We start from the raw sequence: 14,524 nt of genomic DNA, 5'->3' as shown, positions 1-14,524 counted from the left end.
TATAATGCTTCATTTTTCTTATATATTCACTATAATATAAATATTTGGTGTGAGGTAAGTTTCAAATTTTTGCTGTCTTTTATATTTATTCTTTGGTAGGCATCAAGCTTTATTTTTTCAAACAGACATAAATTTTCCACCATTATTTATTAAATAGACTGTTTCTTCCTCTTTCATTATCATACTGTATCTTACCCAATTTAAATACAAATCTGGATTTTTAATCTTTAATACTACAGAGCTTCCTGCTGCACATCTTTTTGCATAAAGTACTTCAACCACCTTAGCTTCAGTGGTTCCTCAAACACATCACATTTAGTCCAGATTCTGGAGCTCTCTACTTGCTACCTTCTAGCCATGTTTTCTTTTTTCCTTCAATTGCATTTTATGCTTTGAGTTTGTTTCTGGTCCATGAATCTTTTTTTATCTTTTCAAAATAACAAACATACCTTTTTTATATCTGCCACATCTATGAATTGGGAGCTCTGGGCAGGGATGCGAAGGCTCAAAAGGGTGAACTTGGAGTACTGTGTGATCAACAACTTGAACTTCTTTGGATAACTATCTCTTCACTTTAATTCTTACATTAAACGTATCCATGGCTTCTTATGTTTTACTCCTTATTTATTTACTAGTTTTTTTCTTTATGACATTGAACTTTTTAGTGCTATTTTATGACTGTATGACTGTATGACTGTATTGGTATAAAAGTAAAGTAAGCTCAAAAGTAAAATTGAAAGTTGATACCTTCTTTTTGTTGCCAACAGTTTTATTATTTTATTACACAGTTGCCGTATTTTACTCTAGTGTCCTGTTTGAGAAATCTTTGAGTTTAATTGTTGATCTTATGTACTGCCTTTTCTCTCAGTGTGCTTTTAATACTTTCTTCTTGTATCATATAATTTTGCTATGACATTTATAAATCTGAAGTAATTTTGTTTTCTGAGATTCATAACTATTCCAAGGATTTCATTCAATTTTAAAAGATAAACTTCAAGGTTTTGAACTTCAAGTTTAAAAGATATTTTTATCTCTTGATTATAATTCTGATTTGCTTCTGTTTTAATTATCATCTTCAGAAATTACTTTTAGAAGTTTACTAGACTTTCTTATAGTTTCTTAACAATCTTTCAAAATTTTCAATTCTTTCCCATCCTTTTTGCATTCAATGAAATTTTTTAGCCTCTCTTTACAGTTTACTCACACTTTCTCCAGTTGTATCTATTTTATTATTTAACTTACTGCTTTTCTATTTCAATGATTACATTTTTCCTATGAGCTTTTTATTGGCAAAATAATTAAAAGCATTGCTCTTTAAAGGATGGTCTGAATTTACATTTTGGCACAGTTATTTACTAGCCTTGGGGTTTCAGTTAGAGTAATTAAATTTTGTGTTTGAGTTTTAATTGGGAGAGCAATTGGACTGAAATATAGTGTTGTTTTGAAAATGAAATAAAATTTGTATAAAATGCTTGAAATAGTGCCTGAAACACATTGAATAGTTGAAAATAATTATTATCTCCTTTCAAATTTCTTTTTTGTTGTTGTTTATAGTATTTTACCATCTTAAGTTTAACACTTATAATTTTTGACTTTAAAAATACTTTTTAGATAATTTTATTACCTGAAATTTTAGGTTTTTAATCTAATATATATAATTTATTCTCAGTTGTGCTCATGGTGGTTTTTTTAGATTTTGTGACTTCATGTGCCCTGGTCTGTTCCTCCCACCAGGTTTATTAAGATAACAGAGATATAATTAATAGGAAGGGAGATAGCGGTATAAGATTCAACAGTATAACACGAGTCTCTCCAGGACCTGAACTTATGACATCTAATGAAGAGAAGAGAAAGAAAAGGTCTAAGAATTAAGAAAGAGCCTACAGGAAAACTAGAAATCAAAAAGAAACTGTAAAAACTAAAAATAATACTGGAAAAAAATGGAAGTAGTTTGGCATGCTAAACCTAGCTCCTGGGGAGGGGTGGCTGCTGGCTCTGCAAACATACAGAAAACTTGGAAAAGATTATCAGCAGGAAGGACAGTGGAGTCGGACAGCAGTGGTAGCTCAGGAAAAGGCCTTGGTTACTGCAAACTGTAAAAACACTGTGGGATTTGGGGAAGGATAGTAATTCCTTCTTTATGACGGGCTAGTGTTAGAGCAAAACATCATTGTAGCACTCACAGTGTTTGAGAATGATTAATCAGGAGCCATTTTGGGAAGAGATTAATTGTTTAATAGTGCGCTGCTTTAGGAATTCGAAGCTACACAATTGTAGTTCAGGGATTCTGGGGTCATTCTGCCACAGTGATTGGGTGGGAGGCAATCACAAGAGATAGTCATGGGGATGGCGCAGGCTAGATACAGATCCCCTGCGAGGTTTAAGCAGTGTTGAATTGAGGCTTGAAGAGACATGGTGACTGTACCCTCTGTAGCAAGAAGGCAGGCAAGTCACAAATGGTTTGTAGAAGGGGCTAGAACTGAAAGTGCTAGCATTAACTCCAGGGCACGGCTTGATTCCTCCTGCTCTGCTGTCTAACCAGCACAGAGTTCAGTGTCTGTTTACTTTCTCCATCTACCAGTGTAATCAGAGATATTCCTCAGTTTGGCCTGTTGGTACAGCCTGTGGTGGATGGACACAGGGACCTCTGGAATGGGTTTGACAGAAGCCCATGAATCTACAGGCCATAAGATGAGCTAGAGAAAGCAGTGACTTGACTAAGAAAGCCTAGGACCAAATGTATTCCATCAAAGTCTACAAAAACCTCAGGAACAATCCAATAGCATGGATTCTTCAATGGAATCAAAAGGGAAGGAGTACGACCAAACTCCTTCCTGGAAGTTAGCATTACCTTGATTTCAAAATGAGGCAAGCACTCAACTAAAAATGAAAACTATAAGCCAATTTCTTCAGTGAACATAAACACAAAAATTCTCAATAAGATACGGGCAAACAGAATACCACAAATCATTAAAAAAATCTTACATCATATCCAAGTAGGCTTTATCTCAAGGATGCAAAGATAGTTAAATATACACAAATCGACACATGTAGGCTGTTACACAAACAGAAGCAAGTAAAAAGTTACATAATCATTTCAATAGATGGAGAAAAATCTTTGACAAAATCTAACCCCTCCACTTATGATAAAACTCTGAAGAAAATAAATGTATAGAAGGAACAGATCTCAACTTGATAAAGGCTTTTTTGCCAAACAAGTAGCCAACATTGTAATAAATACAACATTCGCTTTAAAATTAGGAGCAGGACAAAAATATCCACTATCACCACTACTTAATAGTACTTAAAACTTTAGCCAAATCAATCAGGCAACAGAAAAAAAAAAGGATATGTATAAGAAGAAAGAAGCCTGATTATTCTTATTCACAGATGATATATTCCTTTATATGGAAGACTCAGAACATTCCACCAAAAAACTAGTATTAATAACCAAGTCAAAGGAAAAAAAAAAAGAATAACAAAGTCAGCAACATAGAAGTATTCAAAATCAATACTCAACAATGAACGGTGTTTCTGTATAATAATAATGAACCTACAGAACAAGAAATCAGGAAACAATATCATTCACAATGGCTTCAAGAAAAATAAAATAATTAGGGATAAACCTAACCAAGTGAAAGACCTCCTAGCAAAAATCTGATAGAGTATATCAGATGATACCAGAAAATGGAGATATGATCTGTTCCTGCATAGGCAAAACCAATATTGTCAAAGTAATCACAATACTAAAATTTGTATGTAGATTAAATGCCATCCTAATTAAAATACCAAGAGCTTTCTTCACAGAACTGAAGAAAACTATTCTAAAATTCATGTGGAACCAGATGAGACTCAGAGTATCAAAAACAATCTTGGGCAACAAGAGCAAAGCAGGAGGCATCACAACACTATCCTTCAAATTATATTGCAAGTTATAGTGATAAAATAATGTAGTACAAAGACAGATATGAAGATCAGTGAAACAAGAAGACACAGAAATAACCCCAGGTAATTTGGGCCTCTGATCTTTGACAAAAAGTCAAATATGTACACTGGAAGAAAGACAGCCTTTAGCAAATGATGCTGGAATAACTGGTTACATACATGTTGAGACCCATATCTCTCACCATGTACAAAACTTAAACGGAAATATTAAATATTAAAACAGAAACTGTCTTCCAGAAAATAAAATATATAAAACCTTTGGCAAGGAATTTCTGAACAGAACTCTAGTGGCACAAGAAATAACCCAAGAATCAACAAATGGCATTAAATCAAATTACAAAATCTTCTGCACAACAAAGGAAAGAAGCAACACAGTGACGAAACAACCTATAGAATGGAAAAGATTGTCTGTTATTCCTCAGATAGAGGAGTAATATCTGGAATGTGTACATATTCGGAATCTTAGATCTCCAAAATAAAAGACCCAATCAAAAATGTGCAGTTGAAGTGAATAGATATCAGTATACCAGTGGTACACTCATACCATGTTTTTAGTAGGTTAATTCATAATAGCTAATTCTTAGTATGGCCTATGTATGTTCATCAACAGGCAGATGGATAAATACACTGTAAATACACATAGTAGAATATTACTGTGCCATAAAGAAGATAAATTTGAGTCATTTGAAGAAAAATGGAGCTTTCTTGAGACCTAATGTTAGGTGAAATAAATCAAGTTCAGATGGTTAAATATTCTATGTTTATCTTGTATGAGAGTTCTGAAGTATAAAAAAGGAGCAAAATAAAAATAGGTAATAGAAAATAAAAATAGAAAAAATAGGTAATAGGAAAGTATTTTGCAAATAGAAAGTGGACCAAAAGATGGAGGAGGAGGAGGAAGATGAAGGGGTTAGGAAGTAAACATAATTAAGACATGTTACATATGTTACAGTCACCATGGTGCATGTGTTAAATAAATGGTGCATGGTGTATGACTGCACCAGGGTGCATGTAATCATTGTGTGCTGCAAACATATACTAAGTAAAGAAATTTTAAAAAACCAAGATAAAGGGGTTGGGGATTTAGCTCAGTGGCATAACACCTGCCTTGCAAGCAGGCAGTTGTGAGTTCGATCCCTGGTACCGATAAAAATGAAAAAGACCAATAAATAAATAAATAAATAAATAAACCACGATAAAACTAACAAATGAGAAGTATGTATTTTATGGTGTACAATGTGACATTTGATTCATACATACATCATCATATGGTTAACTCGAGCTCATTATCATATATCAACTCACATACTAAAACTTTTTGTGGAGAAATGTTTAAGATTTACCATTTTGCAGTATTCAAGTATGCAATGCATTGTTATGAACTATAGTCAACACAATATACACTAAGCTTCCGTAATTTATTTACCCTTTTGAACTGAAACTTCATGCCTTGTAACCAACATCTTACCACCCTACCTCCTGTCCTGCCCCAGGCAACACCATTCTACTCTCTACTTTCGGTCTGAATTTTTTGATTTTACATATAAGTGAGATCATTTGTATTTATATGTGTGTCTTTATTTAAGTAAATGTCCTCTAGGTTTATCCATATCATCACAAATGACAGGATCTCTCTTTTTTAGACTGAATAATATTACATTGTATATACATGTATTACACTTTTTATCCATTCTCTCCATTAATGGCTGTTGTGAATAATGAACATGGGGATTTTTTTTGGTATGAGGAATTGAACTCAGGACCTCACGTTTGTCAGGCAGCTGCTGTGCCACTGAGCTGTATCCTGACATGGGAATATTTGACATATCAATTTCATTTCCTTTGGAAATAGATTTAGTAGTGGAATGACTGGACCATATTGGTAGTTTTGTATTTAAGTTTTTGAGAAACCTCCTTGGTGTTTTTCATAATAGCTATATTAATGCACATTTTCATCAGTATTACACCAAGCTTCCCTTTTCTTCACATCCTCACTAACATTTGTTATGCTTCACCAACTACAGAAGCTCTGTTTTAACAGGCATGAATGATATCTCATTGGGATTTTAATTTGTGTTTCCTTCATGATTAGTGATTTGAATATACACTATATCTGTTTAGTATACCTGTTGGTCACTTGTATATTTTTTTTTTGAGAAATGTATGTTCAAATTCTTTGCCCATTTTTTTTTATCAGATTGCTTATTTTATTGCTATTGAGTTAAATTCCTTATATATGTTGGTATCAGATACACCATTTGCAAATATTGTTTTCTAATTCTCTATGTTGCCTCTCTGCTCTCTTAACTGCTACCCTAACTACACAGAAGCTTTTTAGTTTGATGCAACCTCATTTATTTATTTTTGGCTTTGTTTCCTAAGATTTTGGAGTCACATAAAAAATCACTTCCAATTACAATATTAAGAAGCTTTTCCTTGTATTTTATCCACTAATTTTATAATCACAGGTCTTAAAATTTGAATATTCAGTCTAGTTTGAGTTGATTTTCCTGTATTGTTTAGGGTAAAGGTACAATTTTATCATTTTAATGTAGATATACTGCTTCTCCAAAGGCAGTTTTTGAATATACTGCCTTTTCCCTGTTGCATTTTTGGAGACTTTATTAATGATCGATTGACTGAAAATTAGTGAAATTATTTCTGGATTCTCTATTCTATTGTTTAGTTTATATGTTTGTGTTTATGTTATTGCAGTTCTAGTTTGATTACCATAGGTGGTAATATATTTTGAAATCAGGTAGTGTGCTGGTTTGAGCTTGGTTCTGTTTGTTTAGGAACAAATTTTACCAAATCAAGTTCAACAACATTGAATTCTAGAAGAATTGCTTTACTAAAATTGCTTTGACTGCTCAGAATATTTTGTGGCTTCATATGGTTTTTAGAATTGTATTTCTATTTCTGTGAAAATTACCATTGGAATTTTGGGAGGTGTTGTACTGAATTTGTAAACTGTTTTGGGTGGTATGAACATTTTAATGCTATTAAATCTTCTAATCCATTAACATAGTGTATCTTTTCATGTATTTGTATTTACCTTAGTTTCTTTCATCAGTGTTTTCAGCTTTCAATGTATGGGAGACTCTTACCTCCTATTCCTAAGTAAATTTAGTCCTAAGTATTTTATTTTTCATGGTATGGGATTGTTTCAGTAGAGACTACACCCGCTGAGGTTGCACCTTCATGTTCTGTTCCAGTTTACCGTGGTATGCATCCCAAGCCCTCTAAGACAAGCAGAGTCATTAATAATCAAACATTTCATACTGGACCCGATGCACAGACTGGTTCTATTGATGACTGAAATGCTCTCTTTGAGAAGGACAGGCACATTCTAGTTGGTTACAAGTTTCCTTCATCTACCTTAGTACATAAATGTCTTCCTGATCTTCCTGTCTTGCTGCCACCCAAGACACCCTTTTGTCCTCAAGTCTTCAATTAGTTTCAATTTATGCAATATTGGATTCACCCGCCTCTTCTTCAGTCTCTTTTCATATTGCACCATTGTTTGGCTAAGCTTATACAGCAGATTTTTCTCAAAGGTTTTATAAATTCCCTTTTTCAGACAGTTCTTCATAGCTGATTTGTATCCCTCAACTTCACTGCATTTGTTTATTATGTAGTAAGTCCAACAGGCTGTTGTTGGTGGAGCTTTTACGGTCTTAAAAACATTTACTACTGAGAACAATTTTACTTCTTCCTTTCCCATTTGAATTTCTTCTTTTCTTTTCTCTTCTTTTCTCTTCTTTTCTTTTCTTTTCTTTTCTTTTCTTTTCTTTTCTTTTTCTTTCTTTCTTTCTTTCTTTCTTTCTTTCTTTTCTCCTCCTCCTCCTCCTCCTCCTCCTCTTCCTCCTCCTCCTCCTCCTCCTCCTCCTCCTCCTCCTTCTTCTTCTTTCTTCTCCTTCTTACTCCTCTTCTTCTTCTTTTAACTGCTCTGGCTAAGACTCCCACTATTACCTGTCTGGACACCTGAGACACAGTAAAAAAGAGTGTGGTGAAGATTATAGGAGAGGTGACCAGGATAAACACCTTAAACAAAGGTAAATTTGGTTACACAGATTTAAGTGAATATTTTCTCTGTTAAGAATTTCTAGTGATTTAGACTCTTATTTTCCTTGTAAAGACAGGAGGCATCCTTATAAGTGGAGATTTCTTTTATAGAAACAAATTTATCTTACAAATGGAACTTCTACTTTGCCTTTAGGGGGTCTCAAGTGGCTACTATTTCTCAGAATAACCAGATCAAAGTAATCTTATCCCGAAGAGGCATATTTTCAGGTAGTGTATTCCAGTCTTCCATGGCTGCAACATCAGTTTTGGAGAAGACAACTGCATCTAAACTATAATGTTGTTTTTATGGAGGGGAGAGATGGCTGATGCCTGTTAGTCTGCCTTCTTACTAATGTATATACTCCCTCCATCTTATCTTTTTCAATAACTGTTTTACATTTGTTTCTTTTAAGTCCTGGGTATGTCAGTGAGCCAGGACCAATTCTTATGGTAATTTATTATCTGGGTTTTCCCAGAATAGTCCCTTGAATTTGACACACTCCTGGGGTTTTCCTGTTTCCTGAGGAAACTATTTTCTCAGAACTCATTCAAAGAAAAGTTGCCTTGTTACCTGTCTATGCTGATTAGTGGATTTTTCTCTACACTGACCACTCATTTAATAAAAGAGAAGTCTTTGGAAGGTCTAGATTTTATGCAGGTCTCTTCAAGTTTCTGCATTTCGCAGGCCCAAAGATCTACACAGACCTTAAACATTAAGCTCATAAAAATTATCTGGTGCAAAACTTCTTCCTTCAAAGCTCCCAAGGGAGCAGTAATGTCAATTTACATGTTAAGCCCTCTGCTTTTACTTCCTTTTAAAAAATCTGTGTAGGAGATTTTTTTCTGATACACTTTGCTCTATGTTGTAAAATTACATGCTATGTATTTATTACTTACAAGCATTTAATGTGGGAAATTTTGGTCTACTGTAATTTTCCAGGATGACATTTTCTATGTCTTATTTTTCCCAGTGCAGGTGTACTTTCATTTTGATTTTTAAATTTTACTATTTCTAATGAGATTTTAAAGTAGAGATTTAAATATTTACACTTAGCTTGCCATCTTTGATTATTCAGAATTTATAATGGAAAATATACCTGTTTCATTTAACATCATAGTAAATTCTAAAAATATTCCTTCTTGGAAGCAGAGGATTTTGACAATACTGATGACACTTAACTTTCTTGCATTCACAGAGTTCTATGATTGCTATTATTGCCTTATTTTGTCCACTAATTCCATAATTATATTTCTAAATATTTTCTTCAGAGTTTTATAATACTGATATCACACATGAAGAAATTTTTACTTAATTAGAAAACAGTGGAAGTCATGCATTAAAGGCAGCTGTACAGTTAAAGGAAGCTGTACAGTAAAACTGATCCTGTTCTGGCTTTCTCTTTATCTCAGTTCTCAACTTTGTGACAGTGGGTCAACTTATAACATTGCCAGGCCAATACTAGTAAGTGGTTTCTCTCAGTACAGATGGGAATTTCCTGCAAGACTCAGGTAATGACAATTCTGAGTTAGAGTGAGATGGGTAAAGAGAAAAGAAAGAAGAAAGATGGCTAAAGGTGAGAAAAAAAATCTGAGAAAACAGCCAATCTGTAAGAGCCTGGCAGAATTTGTAAAATGAGATTGTATACATTATTATTTGCAGATGATATGCTCTTCTACCTAGGAGACTCCCAAAACTTCACCAAAATTAAACCTCCTAGAATAACCAAATTTAGTGACCCAGCAGGATATAAAATCAAGTCTCAAAATTAATAATGATCCTGTAAACCAATAATAGGCTCATAGAGAAAAATGTTAGGGAAGCAGTTCTTTCCACAAGACCTCTACAATGCAAACTATAGCATTCTGAAAAGGAGATCAAAGAGGACGTCAGAAAATGCAAAGATATGCCCTGTTCCTAGAGACAGAATCAGTATAGTCAAAATGGTCATGCTTCCAAAACTGGCATATATTTTAATGCAATCCCAATAAAAATGCCAAGCATTCTTCATAGAACTAGAGAAAGCACTCCTAAAATTTGTATAGAACCAGAAGGGACCTCAAATAGCAAAACCAATTCTGGGCAAGAAGGGCAAGGCAGGGGGCATCATAATCCTAGATTTCAAGTTACACTACCAAGATACAGTGAAAAAAAAAAAGACCAGCACGATGTTGATAAACAAACAAACAACAAAAGAAACAGCGGATCAATAGAACAGAATGGAGGATACGAAAACAACTCCAGGTACTCAGCTACTTTATCTTTGACATAGGGGCCAAATACATTCACAGCAGGAAAGACAGCCTCTTTAACAAATGGTACTGGGGAAACTGGTTATCTTCATGCCCAGATTGAACCTAGCCCCATATCTCTCACCATGCGCTAAACTGAAATCAAAAGTCTGCCTGTTAATTTGATAATAATTTATAAACTAAATAAATAAATCTCATGGTAAATATTTTTTTAAAAAAGAGGGTTGGGAGGAAGGGGAAAAATTAAGGTGTATTAGATATATGCACCAAGTCCCCATAATGAATGCAATCATTATGTACTGCTAAAAGTAAAAAAAATAATATAAAAGAACCATTGGATTATCCAAAAATGAGATTGGACTTCGTGTGACTAAAAAAAGTTGGATGGTTTCTAAGGATAAACTAAGGGATGAAGAACAATTTAAAAGAAAAACTTCAATCAAAAATTGCACAGCAGGCTCTCTTAAATAAAACCACAGAAAATTTGTAACTCAGTAAAGCCAAGGTACAGGAACTAGGAACTTCCCTGAATTCTGGCTGCCTTTTCATTCCCTACCTCCAATCAATCAGAAGCCCTGTAATTTTCTTTTAAATTTTCTGCATTTTCTGCATTTATTCCCTCCTCTCCATCTCCACTGTGTGAATTAAGGTTTTTATCTTTTCCAGCTTGGCTTCCACCAGTGGCCATAAAACTGCTATTTTTTTCTCTAGTTTCCCACTTGCAGTCCACCATATACCCTATGCTTAAAATCCAGAATGATCTCATTCTGGTAGTGAATAAAACTGTTCATTAATATTGGAATAATTGAAAGTTTGATTATTGTATCTTCTATCCAAGTTCCAAAGAAATTGGGAAGTAAAGTCATATTGAAGACAAAAAACTTTTTTTTTATCAGACCAAGTTGAACTGGATCATAGAGCTTGGAACTGAGCCAAATGGAGATTTTTCTGTGCTATTCACAATAGACTTTAGAATTTGTGTCTTATGAGAGTTGAATTCAATCAGCAGAGCAATTTGCTCCTGGAACAGGTCACTGAGCTAATTGCAGATGGGAAAATGAATAGGCAGATATGTTCTGTTTAAAGACAAGCAGGGAAGAGGGAGAAGGAGCCATGAACTGGTACCTTCACCCCAACTCACGAGTTAAAAAAGACTTTCCTCCTGGATGGAGGAGCAAATGGTAGGGATGACGGAACATTCATTGATTAAGGGATTTATGAATTTTATTCAGCACTATTCTTTTCTAGAAATTGGAGAGGAACCTCCTCTACTCTGTGAAAATAGGTGGGGTCCTCCTAGATTGCTACCATGGCTTGCAAGGTTCTCCCTCATCTCGCCCCTGTGCACCTTGGGGTTTGTCTCTTGTGATGCTCATCCTGGTACATATGCATGTGCCACTCTAGTGTGTCTGTGGCACTTGAGCAACCCAAACTGATGCTACCCACTTATCTTGTTCTTGCTGCTTTCCAGTCCTGGAAGCTCTTCCTCTTCCCAAATCTTATTTATTTGATTAAAACTTATTCATCATTTCACATTTATTTTTTTAAAAGCCTCTACAACTCGACCCCTTAATTTCTACTGTGTCCATTCGTATACTGTACAAATCCCCACCACAGCACATGCCACATGCATGCCTTTACTTTTAGATGTTAGTCTTCTACTGCTAAACTCTAAGTCCTATAAAAGAATGACCACATCTTTTGTCTTTTCTATCTGGTTCTGTAGCATAGAAGGGAACTGGAAAGTGGAGAGCATTGACAAGAACTGTATCTAATAACTCAGTATATGCACAAATGAATGAGGAAATGAGTTAATCCTCCCTCTGTTTGAGAATTATGCCTTTGTGAAACAGGAAGGAGTTGTGAGCAGAGCATATTAGAAGAGATAAATAAAAAATCTTGGAGCAAATCAAGATTGCAAACCAGAAGTATGATCTTGCTCTTGGCTCTCTCTTTCCTTCTGCCACAACACAAGTGATGCTCATCTACTAACCAGGAAGACATACACAGGAAACTATTGTGGGTGATTTCGCAGGGGCTGAAGCAGTCAGTGTGACTACAGGTCTACACTTCCTCTTTGTTATTTGCCTTCTTTCTTTTGGAAATCTTAGATGTATAATTAACACAGAAAGTAGAGAACTGAGTTTGACTCCTCGGCCCCCACTCTACCTGCAATCTCCAGAAGGATAGCCTATTTACTAGCAGATAACCTGTGACAGATACTGGTACAATATCCTCTAAGAGTCTCACTGGGCTCTTTGTGCCTCTGACTCCCCTCAGGCTCCAGAAATGGGCTGCCTATCCACCACAGGAATTGCTCTGGATTCATGAACAGGGGTATCTCCAGCTATCAAAGGAACTGGTACTTTACATGAAAAGGCAAAATTTAAGTTCTATAAAACTATAGTCATTAAAGAAGTCGCCATCTGTAACTGCAGCTTAGTTTTGCAACTCTAAGTTTGCCTGGAGCAAATATGTGGATGTAAATTCTTTAGAATGGAATCTCTGGGGCATCCCCTTTTTATATTTGCCAGGAAGATAATGGATATAGCTTCCAGGCTTTTTTTGATCAGCCTGAATTCCCTATCCTGTTATTTGGTCTATGAAGATCCTCAGTGGAATTCCTTAAATTAATGAACTGCACTATAGGAGCTCATCCAGGGAGAAGTCTGCCTAAATAACTTATGAAAATTGTCTCCATGGACAAAATCTGAATTTCCACTAGCCATCTACTGCAGGAGTTCTCCCTATAACAGGATCACCTTTATAGCACCTCCAAAATTATACATTTATAACTATAGCCATAACATTTTTAGGTCAAACCCATTCAAGAAAATCAGATCACATTTTTCAAAGTAATTACAGTAACTCTTACAATTACTGTGACTGTTCCTACTGCAACCCATCTTGAGGACCATGAATATGACTACTTCTGTGGTTATGTGTATAGCAATTGGCTCGATAAGTGATTCATATACATTATGACATTTAACTCTGTTGTAGTGGTTTTGGAACTGCCAGTTTAACTAAAGAGATCTAGAGATTTCAGAAATTAACCAGCTCGATTTTTCCACTTTAACTGCCCTAGTAGTCAGCCTCATTCAGTAGGTGATGGGATTTGCATTGTTCTGAATTGTATTTCCTGAAGACTCCATTAGTTGCTTTCTCCATCCTCAGGTGTCTCAACCTGGCATTGTACATTTTGCTTCATTCAAGATACTGAACACTGTGTGCAGAGCAGTCTGTTTCTTTGCATCTGAGTGACAAAGTATTCTTCTGTGTGCTACCACTTGTGAAATCTCCAAGTTAGACACCTGTCTGGTGGATCAATGGACTTTTTGCACATGTAACTAATGCTGCTCTCTTTTACTCTCTTTGACTTCATCTTGTTGGTGGCTACACAAGGTATACTGTAGATTCTTACTTTATCAAATCTACATCCACACGACTTCATTCTTGCCATTATAATCTTAACCATTAAGTTGTGTTTTTTTTTCTCCAGTAACAAACTGCTAAATCTTCTAATTTCTGGCTGTGGCCCATAGTTTGCATTGAAGTTTAGGTATGCTTCCAAGCTATGGCTGTGTATGTGTCCGTGTCTACCACTTGTCAAACACACAGTGGCACCTATATACAGCATGAAATCAATCTTAGAGGGCTTTTCATCATCCTTGTGTCTTTATGCTTATGATTTCAACAGCGTGTTTCTAACTCTATTTCTCTTCCCCACTTACAGCACTTATTTTAACACCAATCACGAACTGTACTTGATTTGATAATGCCTTATGGACTACTAATTGTCAAGTGAAGAGATTCCTTTCATGGCATATTAGAGTCAGTGAGAAGACATAGGGAGTTAAAATATCTCTGATGTCTATAAAAAACATATATCCACACCAATTCTTCCCTATTTTCTGCTTATTTCTCTGTACACTTCCTTCCTTTATTCCTTTCTGTTCACTGGAATTATATGCCCTCCAGAGCAGTAAGATTGAGAGGAACTGCAGACTGCCTTAGAAGCACATCCTACAGGCCAGAGGTGACGAGATCTGTGACAGTTCTGGTCAAAGGGAGGGAACAACTTGTTTGTTTTCCAGCACATATCAACCATCTGCCTATGGAGAAGGTTAGAGTGATGTTGTTTGGTACACTTTGAGTTGAGCGAGGCCTAAAATCCAGGTTTTATTTTCTAGGAATCTTTCAAAAGTATATATAATATATGAAATATAGAAAGTACTAGAAATAATTAATAAGTAAAATGAAG

The sequence above is a fragment of the Cavia porcellus genome, unplaced genomic scaffold, assembly GCF_034190915.1.
Source record: "Cavia porcellus strain 051 isolate PalLab524CR breed Dunkin Hartley unplaced genomic scaffold, mCavPor4.1 scaffold_7, whole genome shotgun sequence".
Taxonomy (NCBI): Eukaryota; Metazoa; Chordata; class Mammalia; order Rodentia; family Caviidae; genus Cavia; species Cavia porcellus.
This window is presented reverse-complemented; position numbering follows the sequence as displayed.